The sequence below is a fragment of the Tupaia chinensis genome, unplaced genomic scaffold, assembly GCF_000334495.1.
Source record: "Tupaia chinensis unplaced genomic scaffold, TupChi_1.0 Scaffold000105_1, whole genome shotgun sequence".
NCBI classification, from domain to species: Eukaryota; Metazoa; Chordata; class Mammalia; order Scandentia; family Tupaiidae; genus Tupaia; species Tupaia belangeri.
This window is the reverse complement of record NW_006159569.1, coordinates 3,498,203-3,520,248: the sequence shown is the minus strand read 5'-3', so window position 1 is coordinate 3,520,248 and position 22,046 is coordinate 3,498,203. Positions and strand designations below refer to the sequence as shown.

The 22,046-nt window shown below is 37.5% G+C and overlaps 1 pseudogene; it reads left to right on the top strand.

The window, feature by feature from the left end:
- Positions 1-602: 602 nt before the first annotated feature.
- On the top strand, positions 603-1,478 carry LOC102501344 (ethylmalonyl-CoA decarboxylase pseudogene; annotated as a pseudogene).
- Positions 1,479-22,046: the final 20,568 nt, after the last annotated feature.

Below are 22,046 nucleotides of genomic sequence, written 5' to 3'. Positions count from 1 at the left end.
AATAGGGCACCATGGAAACAAAAGGGGACATTGGTGAGCTGAAGGTGGAAGTCCAGGAGCTAAAAGTAGAGATGGAAAGCCAAAGTTGGCACGTGGGTTGGGTGTAGAAAAGTGTCGTAACAATAGAAAGAAGATGCAAAAAGTGGACATGGGTGGGACATGCAAAGGAGTTCAAAAGGGTCATGGAATAGCAAAGAGGAAGTTTTGGCTGGAGGCCATGGGGCTGGGTTTGGGGATACTCTTTTGTCATCAAAGAATTCTAGGACAGGGACCAAGAGATGGCATAGTTAAGTCACTGAACTCACAACCACAGATTCCAGTCCCGGATATGGGGGCTTAAATTCAAGCTGGTCACTGTGGGTGAATGCCTAAAATCCCAAGAGGAGAATAGATGAGAAGGGATTGCAGCTGGCCATTCCCTGTGGGGGTGATTTCTTGCTTTCTCTCTCTGTCTCTCCCATGAGTGCACACACCCTGTAGCAAAAATCTCTCTAAGAAATTCTAGGATAATGCCCACAAAGGGGTTCTAGCACCTCTCCAAGTGAATCTCAAACATCACAGGTACAGTCCATCCCTTTCGCCAGTGAAGATCAAGGTGAGAAATGGCAAGTAGTCTTTTCAAGATTTCTGTAAGGACAAAGTTGCTATATCAAACAGGATTGTCACTTTATAGTATAGCTCATGGGTTCCATGAAGAGGAAGTAAAAAAGGAAATTTCGTTTCCTGGTGGATCCATTGACCTTCAGAAGGAAGATAATGGCATTGGCATTCTTACTCAGAACAATCCTAGTCAAACGAATGCCTTCTCAGGTGTTACAGTTTCTAGAAAAAGTGATCAAATTGGGAAATTGGACAGAGGGGAAAGGCCTCAGTTGTCCATGGGGCAAAGAATACTTGTTCTTCAGGATCTGACCTGAATGCCGAAAGCACTAGCAACTCCAGAGGATGGAATGGTCTTATGCATGTTCACAGGAAACACCTTAAGATTTATGAGACTTAATTTAATAAGTGATCTACTGATTCAAGATCGAGCCTTGGTTGGAGGAGCAGAACTAACTGCAGTATGTGATTTCAGGTTCATGACTCCAAAGAATGGGATCGGATTTGTCCACAAGGAAATAGATATAATATTGGGGTGGCATTACCCAGTTGGTTTACATAACTGGCAGTAGACAGGCTCTCAAAGAGTTAAGTAAGGACTTCAAAATGGACTCATAAAGGTCTTTAAACATAGGAAATGGTGGAAGAGGTCTTACAGTCTTCAGATGAAACTAAATCTCTAGAAAAGGCATAAGAGTAGCTAAAGCAATTTATCAATGGACCATTGGAAGTAATTAGCACTTAGAAAAAAATCTGTTATTTCAGGCAAAGAGCTGTGTATGGAGGAGATGTTACAGAAGGAAAGAGATCTTTTAGAAACAATTTGGGATAGACCTGCAAATTTAGAGACTATTTCTAGGAAAGGAAAATTTAATTAATATTTAAATGTGTATGTACTATAACTAAAACTCCAAAGATTAAAATATATCAAGGTTAAATATTAGCTACAAACATCAGAATTACTTTGAAGGCTATAACTAGTATTCAGATTTTTTTTTTAAATTGACTATCTAAACTCATTGGCCTGTTAGTTTTGTTTTGTTTATTAAATACTCAGTGGGGTATTAATAAAATATCCTGCAATATTTGGCTAAAATATGCCACTTTTTGCTTAACAACTGTTGTTAGGCCAGCTTCAAAGCACAATAGTTAATTCCTGTGCACAGGGTGCTAGATTTTACATAACGGGGACCATGATCCAAATCGTGGCCCCTTCCAGCTTGGGAAGCATTCTGAGTACATGTACATGTGTGCCCCAGGTCCTGATGAGATAGAGAAATGAAAAAAAAAAAAAAAAAAAGAATTTCAGTGTGGCCATGCCCTATTGGGAGATCCATTCTCTCTTTGGTGAGCATATGCATACTCTAGCAACAAAAACAAACAACAACAACAATAGCAAAACTATTGGTATCAATTTCTATATTTCTACATTTCTCAGCCTATAATCAAATATCAATTTTTAAAAGTAAAATTTCTGGGTCCAGCACATAGTGTGGTGGTAAAAGTGTTGTACTCCCACATAACTGACCAGAGTTTGAGTCCTGGACCTGGTCGTTTGCTTTTTCACTATCTCCTCCTCTCTGTCTCTGGTGAGCACATGTGCCTGATAGAAAATTTTAAAATAATAATAAATTAAATTAAATCTCTTTAAAAAGAGTAAAAGCTTCCACACAAAACCTTTTCCTGGGATATTTTTCATACAATTTATGTTGTTACCTAGAAATATTCTACAAAAATAACTAGATGAACCCTGCAATTAAAGAACAAATGTATGGAGGAATCAGGAGACAAGAAAATAAGAAAAGTTACGATCTTCTGCTCCAAGCAACTGGACTTAAATAATAGAAAATAACCCTTCATTAAAAAAAAAAAAATGTACCCTACTACCCTCTACAAATTTTGAGCTTTATATTTTAAATCATTAGTTTGGTTTTTTTTATTATTATTATTATTTATTGTTGGGGGACCATATGTGCTAGCAGAGAGAGGGAGAAAGAGAGAGAAGATACCCCCCCTCAGTGGGCGTGGTCCTCACACAGTCTCTTCTCTATCCTGTTAGGGTTTTAGGCTAGCATGCACCACATATGCCTAGGGGATTTTTCAGGTTTAGCTGTTTTTTAATTGGCATGCTACATACTGAGATTTTAACTGCAGTTGGTCACATGGGATCTGGCTCCTTTGACCACTGGGCTGTAGAAATGACTCAAGATCATTAGTTTTCAAAAATTAAAAATCATTAGTGTTATATTTTCTAGTAAACAATGGTAGCCATGATATGCAAACTCAGTTGACCATATGTAAACTGGCTGTCCAGTTTTGAGCCCTGAAATTTTAAAATTCATTAATATTACTGTTGATACTTTTTTTTTTTTTTTTGATGAGGCTTTTTGCTATAGGATACATGTGTTCTCCAGAAAGACAGCGAGAGAGAGAAAGCAAGAAATCACCCTCCAGGGGGAATGGCCACGCTGCAATCCATTCTCCTCTTGCGATCTTGGGCACGCACGCACATGCGCCCAGCGAGTTTAAGCCACCAGAGCTGGAATTCGGACTGCAGTCGACTACACAGGAGTCAGCAACAGCCATTACCCCAACTGCTAGTCCCACTGTTGATACAGTTTTAAAAATGGAACCTATTCAAATGGTTTCTTGAAACATAAATTTACATTTTACATTGACTATTGTTTTCCTGAAAATCTGAAAATTAACTTTTCTTCATTTATATTTATCTTTTAAAAATAAATTTAATTAAAACACACAACTAAACTTTTATTACCATCCCAGTAGTACACTCTTTAAAATGTGTTTAGCAGTTAAATCCCAATTCTAACCTATCACAAGTGGTAAAAGAGAATTTCAAAGTAGTGACAGTGTTTATTTAATATCTTAATACTCCATTCCTTTAAGAATCACAGTAAGAAATAACTCGTATTTGCTTTAGCAACATGATCCTACTGTATCGAGTTAAGAAAATACACTAAGACAAGCTCATATTCCTTTTCTTCTGGGAAAATTCTAGATCAACCCAATACTTCCTTCCTTGCCACAGAAACAAAAATTGTCCAATGAAAGTGGATTTTGTGGCTTACAAAAAAAAATGTTGTTTATAGATAAAAAGTTCTGGATTCTTGTTTTTAACTTGATTACCTTGGGTAAGGTATGGTGAGGCCAAACACAGACCATGTGACAGAACCTGTACAGAGTTTACCGGTTTGGCTAAGCCCACATTCCCTGGAGCCAATGAAGCATAACATGAAATCCCCACAAGGAAAGCACTAAAGTTAGTCCTGAGGCAGAAGTAGAGAGAGCAACTGTGGATGAGAGGTTTTATGGTGATTTCTACGAGAAGGAAAGAGCAAGGAAGTTAAAAGTAGGCTTAGGGTTGGCTAACTTTAATAAATTTGGGGGAGTAGAACCTGTCGCATAGTTCCTGGTACAGGCCTAGATGTAAAAGCTCAAAAAGGGAAGTGGTTGTGGCATGAACTTAATCTGCTGCTCAGGAAAGGAACATGGCTTACTGACCTCTAGCCAGGGCTTCAGTACTGGTCAAGACAGCACGTGTGTGCATACACTCATACATACACAAATACACAGGCATACAGTACTACAGTTCATGAACTTCCCCTTTTGACTCCATTGAAAGTTGTCATTCACCTTTTACACATATATTTCACACATCTGGAGGTCAAAATCATCATCATAGCATAAAGTAAAAAGAAATTAATAAATAAAAACGACAACAAAAAAGAAAATGAAAGGAGGAAAAGAAAAACGGAGGGAAAGCATGAAAGGAAAGAGAGAGGTTGGGAAAGAGAAAACAAAGGACGAGGAAGGGAGCTAATGAATTACTTCATCTTCCCAGAAAATGCCCTCCTTTCCACAGATAAATATCTTTATCAAAAAGATCATTTTTTTTACACCATTTCAACATTTTATATATAGTCAATTTATTTCTTGGTGCCTCTGTACCTATTCATATTCTGAGGTATGTTTGATTCTAAAAGCAGTAGAGAAGATAAGACAAAGAAAACCTTAAGAAAGGAACCTCCAATTTCTATCATTCTGCTCAATACTTTCTGTTCCTCTTCTGATATAAGGGAGTGTGGAAGAGAAGTGAGTGTCTCTTTCAAAAATTTAAAAGTTTAGATGTTATTTAATTGGCATGCTATATACTGGATTTATATTTCCATTTATGTAACACGGGAAAACCAAGTAGAAACAATTAGCAAACTACATGCACTATCTTTAAACATTCACTAAAATGAGCTTTGTAAATTTTAATTGAAAAGTTTTGAGGTTTATTTTGGATTATTTGTTTTTACAGAGAAATTTGTTGTTAACGTACCAGGATTTGTTTTTCCTATTTAATGTAGTTTAGCAAAAAGAGAGGGGATAATAAACACTTTCTCTCTCTTTCTCTCTCTACTAATACTACCGGGGCCAGCAGGTGGCATGGAGGTTAAGGGCTCTGGACTCCCACATGTCCGACCTGGTGACTTGCTTTCTCACTTTCCTTCTCACTCTCCCTCTCTGTCCCTCTCTGATAAAAATGTAAATAGATAAATAAAATAATTATTTTAAAAATTTAAAAAAAAAACAATAAATACTACCTTCTTTAATATTTTCCAGCAGAAAATATTGACTCATTACTCAAGGAGAAATTTTATCTGATGACAAAGACTCTAAAACAACTAAATTTTATGTGCAATCTAACAACTTCTAACAAATGTGCTATTATAAAAAATATTTATTAATGATATAAGTGCATAAATGAATAAATTACTGAATTGTGATATAGCCTGAAGTTTGGTCCATGAATTTCCATGTAATATTGTTTTTTTCTTTCTTTTTTTTTTTAAGAGGTTTTTGCTATAGGATGCATATGCTTGCCAGAAAGACAGAGAGAGAGAGGGATACAGAAAGCAAGAAATCATCCCATAGCGGTGATGGCCACACCACAATCCCTTCTCCTCCATTCTCCTCTCCAGATCTTGGGCATGCATGCACATGCACCCGGTGTGAGTTTAAGCCACTGGATCCAGGACTTGAACCATGGTCTACTACACAGGAGTCCAGTGACATAGCCATTATGCCAAATGCTGGTCCCAATATTGTTTCTAAACAGTCAGTCTCATCAGATAAGTTATATGATACAAATTTTCTTGATAACAAAGAATACTATGACTGGTCTTTGTCAAAGACAGTAGATTATATAGCAAAATTGGGCATATAAAGAGGCAGCAAGAAAGGCAATTACTGAAAGAAAAATTACATTAATATCAATGACAGGCTGAAAACATAAACCCATTCCTTCCTACAGAAATAGAAGAGTAGATTATTAGATCAATTAAACTTGTCTAATTTGACTCCCAGAAATTGTTTCTTATTAGAGTTGCATGATAGCAATCTTTTTTTTTTTCATGATAGCAATCTTAAGGCATACTTAGAATTAAATGCAGAGGAGATAGGCTAAAGTTACTAGCAATCAACCAGGAAGTAGGGTCACAGCATAAAAATGAACAATATAAAATAATCAATAAAAGCCTGTTAGACTTGGGACCAGTAGTTAGTGTAATGGCTTTGTCGCTGGACTCCCATGTAGTCAACCGCAGTTCAAGTCCTGGACCCGGTGGCTTAAACTCACACCGGGTGCACGTGCATGTGTGCCCAAGATCCTGAGAGGAGAATGGAGGAGGAGGGATTGCTGCATGGCCATCCCCCCTGGGGGTTGATTTCTCGTTTTCTGTCTCTCTGTCTCTCTGTCTGTCTGGCGAGTGCACGCGCCCTATAGCAAAAACCTCTCCAAAAAAAAAAAAAAACGAAACAAAAGCATGTTAGACTCAATTCTGGTTCAGGCAGGACATTATGAACTGATAGTCTACTGACCCAGAGAAGTGATAAAGTGTGTAAGATGGAAATGGCATGACTAGAAGACTCTAGTTGCAGGAGGAAGTGGTAGACTATGACTTTGTTATAAGAGAACATTATCAGGTGTAGAACGGATATAACTAAGATCTATCTCACTGTCTACACACATAAGTCTAAAGCCCCCCAAAATGAATAACCCAAACAGTTTCTATAATAACAAAAGTAAATACTGGCCCAGACTTTGTAGCACTATTGGTAGCATATTGCACTGTGGTGCTGAAGGGTGCATGACTAATGAAAGATTTGGACCAATAGCTGATTTTGGAGCACAAGCTCTCAACCCATATTAAAGATGATGGAACTAGGGTCAAAAACACTTGCTAAAGTCCTATTTCTTATGCTATAAAAACTAGGACATTCTGTTTTCCAAGCCTAAGCTCTTTCCATAACTGGGGGCTCATTAGCTAGGAAAAGGACAAGGACAGCAGGGAGCTTTGCTGATGGCTGAATCATTGCATTGACCCCTGTTGCTAGTGTGACAGCCATTGGAAATTGTTTGTAGGCTCCAGAGGAGTGGGAAGGGCCATGACAAGGATAATTAGGACTTGTCTGATGAATGTTGATCCCAAAGATTTCAGAACCTGCAATTTCAATTCTCCACCTTGGTTGGTTGATAGATTTATGGCATTTTTATTTGTAGAAACACAAAATAAACAGGTGATGTCAATGATAATAGAATGACACAATAAAATATTATTAAATAATCATCGAATGGGTAAGATAACCAGTGAAAAGTTGGAAATAAATTGAGCTATGCACTATTATTGGCACAAACATATGCAAGGTGACAGAATTTAAGATCTGAGAGTATGATGAATGGATAAATCAGATTATATAAAATATTTCTATGAAAGGAAAATTGTTTAAAACTTAAAATTAGTAAAACATGGACAAGGGGGATAGTCACATATGAAGAAATGGATGCCATCTATTTGGGCTTTTGAACCTTGTCCACATGGAGGGCTCGGAAGTATCTTCATGTCAGATATGCACTTCTATGTAGAAGAAGATATAAACAGTTTTATCTTAATATTTTTGAATAATAAAGTCTTCTCATTAACTCCTCTGGTTTTTAATTGTGTGCCCACAAACAAGCCATCCTAACATATTTTAATTTGTCTATTAGTAAATTAACAAGAAAAGAATGTACAAGCTCGTCCAATGAGCTTCAAAGAAAGCCGAAGAGGCCAGTAGGCCTCTCAATTCATGTAAGGAAACTGATTGTGATAGGGTTAAGAGGGTAAAAACATAATTGACTATGGGCTTAAGAGACAGGACCTTTGGAAGGTAATTACGATTAAGGTCACTAGAGTGGGGCTTCTTTAATTGAATCCCAGTGGTTGATAAAGAGAAGGAATGAAACAAACACTCAGATACACACATATGTGTGTTTGCTTTATTTTGCTGTGTGATTCTCATTGCCATTGTGTCCACCAGGACCATGATGCTCACAAAATATGGCCCTTTGATGATCTTGGACATCCAAAACCATGAATTAAATAAACCTCTATTCTTTATTTACTCCCTCCCCCCAGATTTTTTCCATGGAGAGTCTGCAATATCTGAAGAGAGACAGAGAGAGAGATAGTTAGAAATCATCCCCCAAGCAGTTGCCTATACCACAGTCCCTTCTCCTCCATTCTCCTGGGGTTTCGGGAATGCACACATTCATGCTCAGAGTGATTTTCAAGCCACTAGGTCAAGGACTCGAACTATAGTTGGCCAGGTAGGAGACCAGCACTTTAACCAGCATGCTACCTACTAGCCCTAAACCTCTATTCTTAATAAATCACTTAATTTCACATATTTGGAGATTAAGCAAACTGACTAAAACACTGCATTTCTGAAGTTCATCCCTGGGGGTGCTGCTAAATTAATAAATGTATGCTATCCAGAAGACTTGTTTTGACAGCTATTAGTAGGTCCCTAAATGAGATTTGAGCCAGCGTGTTGCTGCATTTATTTATTTTTCTTTCCAAAAGACAGGAAATGCTGATAAAATACTCCTAATATTCTTAATCTAAGTTTACAACGTACTTTCTATAACCCAGATTTCATCAGTGCAATGAAGGGCAATATGGTTCTGGCATCGATAATAACTTCTTTAAAGCCCCTTTTAGGAGACTTAGATTAAAAACTGAGCAGTCTCCATGGTGCAATGGTTAAGCTCTGGGTGGAGGGAGCCATGTCTCATGCGGTTGATCACAGTTTGAATACCAGCCCTGGGGCTTGAAAAACATACCTAATACATGTGCGCACATGCCCCCAAATACCAGCAGGATGGAGAAATTGAAAAGAGACTGCTGCATGATAACACCCCATTAGGAGGTGTTTCCGCTCTCTTTCTCTCTCTCTCTCCTGTTCCTCTCGCTGGTAAGTGCACATGCCCTCTGGCAGTTAAAGAAAAAAAACTGTTTTGGGACCTGCAGTTGGTGTAATGGCTTTGTCGCTGGACTCCCATGTAGTCGACAGCCGTTCAAGTGCCAGACCTGGTGGCTTAAACTCACTCTGGGCACGTGTGCGTGCGTGCTCAAGATCCTGAGAGGAAAATGGAGGAGAAGGGATTGCGGCATGGCCATCCCCCTGGGGGTGATGTCTCACTTTCTGTCTCTCTGTTTCTCTGTCTCTCTCTGTCTTTCTTGGGAGTGCATTCACCGTATAGCAAAAACCTCTCCAATAAAAAAGAAAAGAAAAACATTGTTTTAATAAAGAAACTAAGGATAAAAATGTGTCTAAATAAGCTGAAGACAAGCTTTTTTCTTTCTAGCCACTTCACTCTTTTGCCAAAATTTACCTGTGTTGCCTGTAGTCTTGACTCTAGGGGTAGACAAGATTGACCCACAGTCTAAAACTAAAGAACCAGCCGTACAAATTCTAAATAACAAAACTGTTGAGACCACTACTGAGAAATTCTATGTTTAGCAAAGAAAGCTTAGGATCAATGCTAATACCTGGGTAATATTCAGAATTATCTTGGATAAAGAATAGAGAAAATTAAACTATTGAATTTATCTCATTAACTGGAGTCTTGTAATTTGTATCTCATTTTATCAATATTATCAAAACCCAGAAAGGACTTCGTGTGTAGAAAGAAGATAACCCCAATTATGAGAGTTTTTCCTATGTGTATCCACCAAGGTTCAATCAAGAAAAATAACACTACTCTGAATTTCTAAAGCAGAGAGAAATAATAGAGTGAGGAAATCATTTACTTAGTTGATGAAATCTGCAAAGCCAAATAGAGAACCATAGACATGCCAGATATCAGCCACCCAAAGAAGCTTTTCAAGTTTAGAAAATAAAATGGAGATATTAACGCACTCCGTAGAAAATGGAGAAGCCAGTCAGGTGGCATGGTGATTATGACAGCTGGATTCCACATAGCCAACTGCACAGTTCATGTCCCAGATGCGGGGTGGGGCAGGGCTTGTGTCCAAAATTTCAAGAGGACTGTTGAGGAGAAGTGATTACAGAGATTGCAGCATGGTCCTGTCCCCTTCGGAGGTGGGAAGAGGGGTTCTCTTTCTCTCTCTCCCTCTGTTACTGCCAAGCCCAAACCCATGCACGCTATAGTAAATGTAATTACTTTAGTTAAATTTTTTAAAAAAAGAAAGAAAAGAAAAGAGAGAGAGAGAAAATGGAGACAGGTTAAGTCATTCAATGAGATCTGAGACTATAGAGGTAACATAGGATGTTGGCTTTTTATTTGCTCATTCTAAAACAAATGTTTTGGGCCAGCTCTGTGGATGGTGGTTTAGGTGACTGGATCCCACCTTGCTGAACTTGCTATTCAAGTCCCAACTCAGAGGTTTGATAAACAGGACAGGCATGTGTGCAGGCACGCTCACATGAAAGAATGAAGAGATGGAAGAGAAAGGATTGGAGTGTGACCATTTCCCATGGGAATGCTTATTTCTCTCCTTCTTGCTATCTCTCTGTCTCTCTCCAGCAAGCACATGAACCTTCTAGCACAGAGAAAAAAGAAGTTTTATTTTTGAATAATTTTATATTTCCAGGAAAGTTGCAAAGATAGTACAGTTTCCACATAACCTTCGCTAGATTTCTCCCACTGTTAACGAATATAACCATATTTTACCTAATCTCTAGATGTTATTTGAATTTCACCCATTTTCTACTGATAAACAGAAATCACAGGAGATAATAGTTTCAGACTGAGCTCCTGCACTTTGCTCCAACAGACCAGGCCAAACTACAATGCAGTTACTCGTGCTAAAGATTCAGGCCACACCACCAAAACTAAGCTCTTTATCTGATCTTCTAAGGAATCCAAGAATGAGAGATGAGAACCAAATTTCTCAAGCAGCTTCCTTTCAAATAGCATGATAATGAGGTTCCTTCCACCTTTAATCCTTATAATAAAAAGCAACATGAAGTGACCTGTTGTTACTGTCAGTTATTCTTCTATTGTTCTGTTTTACTGTCCCCTCCTTATAAGGAAAGTAACCATGAAATGACCAATCCACTTTTCTATTTGTCTCTGCTCTCTTCATCCCTTTCACTGTGTATAGAACTAATCCCCTCTGCTTGGTTCATTGAAACACTTTTTCTATTTCATGGAATAAAGTATTGTCCAATTCTAGAATCTAAAATAAAACCAATTAGGGTTTTTAAACTATATTGTTGTAATTTTGTCTTTTGACACTGCTAATGTCATTTTACTGTTCTAGGAGCCAACAGAGGATACCAAATTGCTTTTACTCCATATTGAGTTTTCCAATGATATCAAACAGGCAGAGATCAGCTGATGGAAGTGATGAGAAACAAAGCCTATAGGATTAAGTCTTGTAATTCAGAGAGCAGTAGAGGACAAAACAAAGCTCTGAGGACCAACAGGTTCAAGGTTAGCAGACCAGGTAATGCCTTCTCTTTTTACCCATTTTTTTGAAGTTTTAGATCTACTGTATTTTTATTAATATATTAAAGCTGCCTTTGCATTACTAATCATCTAAATTACAATCTTGAAAGTTAGATATCATTGTCCTCATGTCACAGAGTCATGGATAAATAAAACAGGATTTTAACACAAATTTGCCTCTCTAGGTTAAAGTTTTTTTTTTTTTTTTTTTTGGACAAGTTTTTGCTATAGGGCATGTGCGCTTGCCAGACAGACAGAGAGAGACAGAGAGACAGAAAGCGAGAAATCACCCCCCAGGGGGGATGACCATGCCGCAATCCCTTCTCCTCCATTCTCCCCTCAGGATCTTGGGCACGCACGCACACGCGGCCGGCGTGAGTTTTAAGCCACTGAGTCCGGGACGCGAACCATGGTTGATTTCATGGGAGTCCAGCGACATAGCCATTATGCTAACTGCTGGTCCCTCTATGTTAAAGTTTTGAAATCAATATATTTGTTTCTTAACGCTATACCCAAATATCAAAGTCCATATACCAGACCGACTGGACTGTGGTGAAGACGACTGGATCTCAAATGACTGACAGATAGTTTCAAATGCCAAATCCAGCAGTCTAAAAAACATGCTGGGTGCATGTGCATACATGCCCAAAATCCCCAAAAGAAGGGGAAATTGAGCAGAGATTGTAGCATGACCATTCCTTATAACGGTGCTTCCTCACTTTCTCTCCTTCTCTCTCTGGTAAGTGAACGTACACAGTCTCTGACAAATTGAAAAAAAACCAAAAAAGTTCATATCCCATACTAAATGCATCCTTGTTTTATGACTATAATTAAAGTTGGACAAATCACTCCAATTCTGTAATACTTCATTTATTCACCTATGAAGAGAGGAATTTCATATGATTTCTTTTCATATCTCTTTCAAGAAGAGATAAAGCTGATATAAATTGTATTTGACTTTAACAGTGTCCAAAATCCAGCTAAGGATTGAGTTTATCAGATTGGCGCTGTGGCCTAGTGCCTCAGGGAACCACACAGCAGAAAATACTGTTCAAATTCTGATCCCAGCTTGAAACAACACAGCAGTAGCATGTACATGTGTTCCCCAAATTCGAGAAGTATGGAGAAGGGATTGATGCTTTCTCTCTCTCCCTCTCTCTGTCTCTCTCTCTCTTTCATGAATGCATATGTCCTCTTGGCAAAAAATTTTAAAAAGAGAGAGAGAGAGAGAGAGTTGACTTTATCACCTCCCCTCTTGCTGAGTGAAGTGATTATGTGCCATATTAAGACTGATAAATGGCACACCTTGGTCACTCAAAACGTGTACAGCAAAACTTGATGAATTGTACAGGTGGCACAGTGGTTAAAGTGCTAGACTCCCACATGGCCAACCATAGTTCAAATCCTGGACTTGGAGGCTTGCTTTCTCACTTTTCCTTTCTCTCTCTCATCAAATTAATAATAATAACAACAAATAAAATACAAAATAAATAATTCTTTAAAAAATGTAAACGTTATAGGGTACTGGGTCATGAAGCCTGATTTCTGTTAACTCACCAACACTACTCTAGTTTCATGTTGATTCCCCATGTTCAGATGATCAGCTCCTGGACCTGAGCCAACAGTGACTGAGCTAGGACATTCAGAGGTCAGGAGAGCTAAGCAGAAGGGACTGCTTTGTCTGTGGCTAACCACATATTGTATTTTTATTGTTCTGTATCCATTTTGGTAGAATCCAATAAAGTTTTCATTTTTAGTGACCAAGCCTCAAACTTATTATGTTTGCTCCCAGAAAACCACAAGGCATTGAAGTTAATTCACACAGGTAGAGAAGCATGACATTTTAATGTTCGGACTTCTCAAATATTTCACAGGCCAAGGTGGTATTTTAAAATTTTATCGTCACTATCCTCCTTCTCAACTCTTGCCTATAACCATCATGCAGAATAGATGAAAACCATGGAAAGACTATCTTAATGGGTAACTAAGTTAAGTGGATTTTGCTTTCATTTCTGGCTCTTTAGTTTTTAAATTCTGTACAAGTCATAAAAGCTTCTATGTCATGAGTCCAAAGAATCACTAATGCCAAAATATATTGGTTGCCTGCAGATAAAATAGCTATCTCCCTTCTGATGAAAATACCAATTTCTGCCAGGTACTTCCTTTCTCCAGTCAGTCCAGCCTGTCTCTATTAGCTTATTTGAAGTCAGTTATGAGGTTCTTAAGTACCCTGCCAAGTGCTTTGTTTAGTAACATATACAACATAATTCTATCCAATCAGAAAAGATTCTAGGGACTTTTGAGAAAAGATTTTACCTAGGAAAATTCCCCCACTTGGATTTCTCAAGTCTGAATGAGACACCTAGGATTGTCACATTTCTCTTGAAGTGTGAAGATAGCCAACTCCACATTAAGTCAACACAGTGTGGCAGATAAGAAAAACTTGAAAACACTACCCTCAATGATGCTCTTGACTCCTTAATTAAGAAGTAGGAGAACACCAGAGTTGGATGAATGCGAACATAAATGTTTTTCATTTTTACATGGATCATCGATTTGTTCTTTCCAGTTGATTATGATTGATAAGACACTAGATGTTACCATGAAAAGCATCTAATACAGTCTGAAACATGATGAGGTCTTAGTAAGTCTTGATTCTGTTCCCTACTTTACCAATGGACACCATGTTACCCAAAGACTGGTCATATCATCACTAGAACTACCAAGACTACCCAAAAGTGTGTTTGAATACATGACCAAGGTACAAAAACTTAAGGAATGAAACATATATTCAGAAGGAGTTTTACTTCTTCCTGCCAGAGAAAAGGGGAGTTCAGTTTCCAGGAGTGACTCTTTAATAGTGAGGCTTTAACATTGATATAGAGTGCAAGGATAAGAAAATAAAACAAATCTCATGAAATCTCCAAAGAGAGAGCAATGAATAGGGCACATAGGTCCAAGATTGACAATGCCACAAAATATATTACTTGCAATTACCTGTCCCCTGCTTACAAATAGCAGTCTGTGAGTATCTCTACTGATTCCCACTTAGTAATGTCAGAACTATAATTTTCACTTGTCTTTTTTTTTCTTTTTTCATGAATTACCCCTTTTTCCTGGCTGTTGACTTCTCTCTCTCCTTGTCATTCCACTAATGGCATTCTATAGAATATATTGACAGAGATACCTGGCATGGCTGGAATAATAGTAGATTCACTGTGATTTTCAGTCTCTTTGAGCAATTTGCTCCTCAACCTTCTGGTGACATAACCAGCCAACATCAATACTTATTACCTTGCTGTAAGTGGAAGCACGTAAAGTTGTATTTTTTTTTCTTTTTTTTTCTTTTTCCCTACTGTCATTATTGGAATTTGATGTCTAATCCAAAGACTAGACCACAGTTGTTTGCTATAAACAAAGGCCCTCTTATTAGGGAGACTCTATTTTGTTGATAATTTACTGTCCTAACTTTGAATTTACTATTTCCAACAGTGTTCCAAAGCACCAGTATAGCTTGTGAAGAACCATATTACAATGGTGTCCAAATAAAACTATAATGAACACAAGTTGCCACTTTCCAAAGCATCAAGTTACTTCTTTTAGTTCTTTGCCTATAATTCTCTATTTTGGAAAGTGGATGAATTTATCCAATGAGATTCTAGAAGAGTAAAGATGGCTTTAGAAGTAACACAAGTAAAGCTGACAAAATATTTTATCAGGCCACTATCCTCAGTATTTTCTCCTGAAGGATTTTCATATAAAGTCACAGAAAAAATGTCTTGCTGAGTACAGCCTTCTGTGTTTGACAACATCAGTCTTCATCTTAACATTGGATATAATGTCTGAGTTCTTATCTTGAGAAGATTTTCTGAGAGATTATTTCAACTCCTGTTAATAACTGAGGAGTTTAGGAATTTACACATCTGTGACTCCAGTTCAGAATATTTTCTTGAGCAATTTAAAATATTTTGATATCTGTAGTCAGGTACATTTGGGTAAAAAATCCTGGTCATTATGTTATTAGCTAAACAAATTTGAGCAACCATCACTATCTCTATTTCCAAAATAATGAATCCAATGATCCTAAAGTTTGTTGTTAAAAGTAAACAGCTTACTCAAACTATGTAGCACACATAGTAATAAACAGTGGACACTTTGAACATATGTTACATATCAAAGCCCTGTAAATTAAAGCCAAAAGCTCTTGGGAGGATGGTTAGTGGCCTACCAGCAAAACACAAGTCTAATCCTCATGTGAGACAGTTCCAGGTTCCCACTGGAAGACATCCTTGAGTAGGCCAGGCATTTGCAAGCCTGAAATATGGGGCTGACTAGAGTTGGATTGCAGCATAAGGATCTTGTATGAGATGCTCTCAGTCTCTCTTGCCCATGAAAGAAATAAACGAGAAGTGGAAGCTAGCAATTGGCATGGTGGTTTAGGGGGCTGGATCTCACATGGCAAACTGCATGGTCTGAGTCCCTGACTAGCAGCTTGAAAAACATGTGGGGCATGTGTGCCTGTGTCCACAATCCTGAGAAGAGAAAGAAATAAAGAAGGAATTGCAACATGACAATATTCCACAGGAGGATGATTTCTCACTTTCCTAAAATCTTGAGAGAAGAACAGAGGAGAAGGGATCATGGTGTGGTCATTCCCTTTGGGAGTGATTTCTCACTTTCATCTCACTGTCCATCTCTCTCTGATGAATGCATTGCACCTTAAGGCAAAAACCTAGAACAAACAAACAAAAATTTTATGGGCCAGATCCACAGCCTAGTGGATAAAGGAGTCAGATTTCAAATGACTAGCCATGTGGTTCAAATCCTGGCCCCAATGTCTTGAAAAACATACCAAGAACATATGCATACATGCCCAAAATCTCAACAGGATGGAGAATGGAAGAGAAGGAACTCCAGAGTGAACACATCAAATTAGAAAGTTCTTTTGTCCTCTATTTCTGTCTCTTTTCAGTGAGTATATATAGGCTTTGGCAAATTATTTTAAAAATTGACATTTGAATCATTGAACTTTGACTAAAGAAGATTATTCTCCATAATGTGAGTGGACCTCATGCAGTCAGTTGGAGGTCTGAATAGAACAAAACACTGACCTCCATAAAGTAAGACAGCACATAGAAGCAGATGGCTTTTGGACTTGATTATCAACATCAGCTCTTCACTGGGCCTTCAGTCTGAAAGCTTCTGGACTTGAACTGCTGCATGTGCTCTTCTCTGACTCTCCACCCCACCAGCCCATTCTACAGATTCAGGACTTGCCAGCCATAGTCACAGGAACCAATTTCTTCAAATTCATCACCTCTTCTAAATATACACATACTGTTGGTTTTATTCCTCTGAAGAACTTTGATGAACACAGTTGGTGTACCACTGTGTATTGCCACCTTGCAATGTATGAGAATTCCAGTTGTTGGGACCAGCAGTTAGCATAATGGCTATGTCACTGAACTCTCACATGGCTCACCACAGGTTGAGTCCCAGATCCGGTGGCTTAAACTCACGCAGGGCACGTGGGCTTGTGTGCCCAAGATCCCGAGAGGAGAATGGAGGAGAAGGGTTTGCAGTGTGGCCATCCTCCCTGGAGGGTGATTTCTCGCTTTCTATCTCTCTGTCTTTCTGGTGAGCACATGCGCCCTATGGCAAAAACCTCTCAAAAAAAAAAAAAAATTCCAGTTGTTCTTCTCCTGTCAGCACTTGAGCCTATCAGTTTGTTTTATTTCTACTACTAGCCCTTATACAAGATATAAACTGGTAAATCATTATTATTATAGCTACTTTAAATATGCTGTTTATAAAATAACTGTCTTTCACAATGAATTATGCTGAATATAAATCGTCTTTAAACTCTTACAGTGAAAGTAGTTTACCAAGTGTATTCTCCATGTCATACATTCGTGTCTACAGGTCAATGCTGCTAAATAGTTCATCTTTGCATCCCTGTGATCCCAAAGAGTGCTTTGTAGTTAGCAGTTTCTCAATATTTTCTTTTTGGAGTGCACAATCTTGTTAGTAGTTTGGATAATTATTCCTCTCTTACAGATATATATGTAAGCAATTCATAGATGTTATGCCCTTCACTATCCTTCACTTATTAAGATAAGTTGTAGAAATAGGAGTCAAACTTTATTTTCTTCTCTCCAAAGACTGCAGCTTTTATTCTTTTTTTTTTTTCTAGAGCGTACATGTACTCACGAGAGAGAAAGAAAGAAGCACCCCTCAAAGGAGAGTTGTCAAGCCACAATCCCTTTTCTCTGTTTATCCATTTCGCTAGACTTTGGTCAAATAACCCACTTGTACCCAGTGTATTTTTCATGCCTCTGGGTGAAGATTTGAACCATGGGCAACCACATGGAATCCACTTCCCTATATGCAATGCATAATCACTACACTTTGGAACTGGTCTTCTAACCCACTCTCTAAGAAGTGTCCTATTTGTTAATTATATTGGAAATGGAGTATTTATGGTTTGAATCTCCCTTAAGGACTAAAGCAGTGAAAACGAGGTGAAATGAAGGCCATTTATTAAAAATCTTAGTCCATTTGTATTACTATAACAAAATACAACAGACTGAGAACTGAGTATCTTATAAATAACATGTATTTATTTTCTTATAGTCTGGAGACTGGGAAGTCCAAGATTAAAATTCTGTCACATTCGGTAGTCTGGTAAGGGCTGCTTCCAGAATGGCTTCTTAAATGTTGCGTCCTGTAAGGGAGGAATGCTGTGTCCTCCTTTTCATAACAGAAGGCAAAGGGTGAAAGAGATGAACTCCCTCCTTTAAACCCTTTCATAAGGCAACTAAATCCCATAGGAGCCCTTGTGACCTGATCACCTCTTAAAGACTCCACATCTTAATCTCAGAACACTGGCCATGAAGCATCAGCACCCACATTTTGGAAGGGACGCATTCAAACCATAGCAGTCATCTCCTCTCAAGATCTGAGTAAGCACTAACCTGACTCACTGTGAGATTTTATTTCTATACCATCTTCTTGACTGTGAGCAGTTTCATAGAACAGAGAAACCTCTCCATACTGGCTGATTTAAAGAGAATGATACCTGAAGGCAAACATTTGGACTGCTTCACTTCTCAAACCAAGAATCCTGGCGTACCAGGGGTGCATCAATTAACAGCCCAAACATTTAGAATCTGAACAAAATTACTCTTGTTCCTTCCTTTTGCAAGACACGAAAATTTCTTCCAAAGATGACAATTAATTCATTTAATCCATTCAATTAATCTATTAATTCCTCTTCATTTAAAATCGCTTATTAATCATCCAAATCTTTCTTATGAATTCTGTATGCATTAACACAAGTCAAGGTTTCTAAACTTTTCATTCTTAAGACTTGAGCCAGAGAATTGCTTATTTGAGGAGATTGTCCTGTGCATCATAGGATGTTTATAGGTTTCCTTAATTCCGCCTTAACTTCATTCATGTATTTCAAAAGCTACTGAGTATTTACTATGTGATTGGATATGTGCTAATTCTGTGCATCAAACAAGTAAAATGCTCTCATTTCTCAAAAAGCTTAGAGTTTGTAATTTAGAAAAAGTGACAAAATAACTGAAATATTTTAATTTATGCTTACCTTAAATATTTTTTAATGTACAAAGGTGTTATGCATAAGTGAATGCCAGCAAACAGACTTGTTTGTGTGTGTGTGTGTGTGTGATGTCACAAATACAGATAAATAGTGACTTCAGTGGTATTTTATAACCTTCTACTTAAAAAGATCTTTCACCACCCTATCTAGACACTTATTCATTTATTTTTTATATATACATTATGAAAAATATATGCATAGATTTCAAAACTCTTGCACCAAAATAAATTCATACTTTAATTCTATTTTTTTCACAAATGTTTTGAAGTCCTCTCATGTATGGCTGTATGTGTGTGTGTGTGTGTGTGTATATGAGAATAGAGAGAGAAAATAGAGAGCAAAATATATGTTGTATATCTGTATGTGTAATATGTATATGTAATACGTGTGTATGTGTGTGTGTGTGTGTAGTTCCATTATAATTTTCATTCTCTTTTTCTGTTCCATTGTAATACTTCACAAAATCAAATGGTGCTCATTTTCCAGCTGCCCCAGTAAACAGTGAGGGATAATCCTGAACTTAAAAAGCTCCCCCACATTCTACTTAGAAGAAATAACTTATCAAGCTGATGCTCCTGCCAAAAAAGAGCTGCATATGGCTTACTGCCACCTGGAGCCCTGCTGTCATGAGCATTTTATAAAGACCTCAAAGTCTGAGCAATGCTTAGTGTTATCTGAAGGATGTATCAAAACTGAAGCAGACTATATTCCCCATGGGGTGTTTATCTAAGGAAGTTTTTGATAAAACTGAGGCACCTATGTTGGGGTGTGTGTATGGACTGGTGTGAGGGAGACATAGTGCATCCTGTGTGTGTTTGCATGACTACGTTAAAGTTGTTCTGATAAAGCACATATACAAGAAAAATGCAAGTCTTGAGGATTTGAGTTCCAATAGCAAAAATAGATAGTCTAGGAATATAAATGAAAAAAATATTACCCTGATCAGTTACTACTAAAGCCAGTTCAGTTGGGATATAATCATTCACCACTGATTTCTAGAACAGATAGAATTATCCCTGTCATGCTTTCCATAAATATTTCAACTGAAATGCCTAGAACAGGTACAGAAATAGATGGTAGATTCAATACAAAACATGGTGAAAATTAATAAAACTTTCTTCATAACAATAAAGAATTAGTATCAGGGATCCTAAATACGTTACAGTTTTAAATCTAATCATTTTCAAAGACATGTATTCCAATAAAGTACCATATATATGAAAAAATACACACACACCCATACATACATGTGCACACATACATGCTAAAAGTTTTATTGTACAATACTGTATTTATAGCAAAAACTATGGAGCAATCACTTATTAGAATCTTTGATTAAATAAATTCTGGCATTTTAGCACACAAAATATTATAGCAGCATACAGATTCTATTTATTTCGCAATATTAAACATATCATTCAAAATGATTTGGATATTAAGTGAAAAAATCATTTTAAAAATTATATAATGTATATGGTAATATTTAACTATGTTATAACTATGCATAACATATATCATGGAAGAAAATACTTATTATCTTTGACTCTTGAGATGGATTAATATTTTTTAAACGGCATGTAAGTTTTATCTATGCCTGTTATAATAAAGGAAAATAATGCAATCTACACATCAAAAAACAAAGAGAAAGTGATTCTGGTGAAAGACCTATAAAGAAGGTGCATTGGATGTTGTGGAGACCTAGGTAATTCAATCTAATTACTAGGAAAGCATCAGAACATGGTGATTGATAGCCCTTGCAATCTTCTAGAATAAAGAGAGAGGGGTAGAGGCATTTAAGAAAATGAACAATGAAAGAATGAGCATAGGAGAAAGGCTAGCACACTGCTACAGAGCCCTACCAGAGAGAACCAGGTGGTCGGATACACCATGCCTTTCCTTATTTATGATCAAGAAACGAGGAATCGTGAATAGTGCCGCAATAAACATCAATGTGCAAGCACTTTTCCGATGAAGAATTTTTCTGTCCTTTGGGTAGATACTAAGGAGTGGGGTTGCTGGATCATATGGTAGTTCTATTTGTAGATTTTTGAGGAATCTCCAAATAGTTCTCCACAGTGACTGGACTAATTTACATTCCCACCAGCAGTGTAAGAGAGTTCCTCTTTCACCACACCCCCGCCAACACTTATCTTTTTTTTTTTTTTTTTAATCTTAGACATTCTGACTGGGGTTAGGTGGCATCTCATCATTGTATTGATCTGCATTTCCCTTGGATGAGGGATGTTGAGTATTTTTTCATATGCCTTTTGGCTATTCGTATGTCATCTTTAGAGAGTGGTTTTTTTCAACTCATTCTCCCATTTTTTTTAATAAGGCTAATCATCTTTTTTCCAAAGAGCTGTTTGAGTTCCTTGTGTATTCTGGTTATCAGTCCCTTATCTGATGTATAGTTTACAAAAATATTTTCCCATTCTGAGGACTGTTGATTCACACTGATTACTGTGTCTTGCTGTGCAGAAACTTCTTAGTCCGATGTAATCCCACTTGTCTATTTTGGGGATTATAGACTGTGCTTTGGGGGGGTGTTCTAAAAAATAAATAATATTTTGGGGATTATAGACTGTGCTTTGGGGGGGGGTGTTCTAAAAAATAAATAAATAAATAAATAAATAAGAAATGAGGGATAGTCAACTGCAGTGGCACAACAGTAATGCAATGTTTAGCCATGCTGAAGCTGTATGAGAAAGTCCTAGGTTTGCATTCCTGAGGTCTCCCTTTTCATGCTAGGTTTGTAGGCTCATGCCTCTGACTCTGCTTGGATAAGACAAGGAGTGGATCATGGTGGTGCAAAGACCCTGCTGGTGGTGCCTCACTCTCTCTCACTTTCTCTGTCTCACTCTCTCATGACTAAAATAAACAAACAAACAAAATCAAAGAGATTATAAGAAAAATAATTTTTAAAATTAATTCTTGACCGATTTCATTGATTCAATGAGGTTTTAATTAATAATAGGATTCTTATTATTTTCTTTTGGGAATGGTGTTTCTATTGAA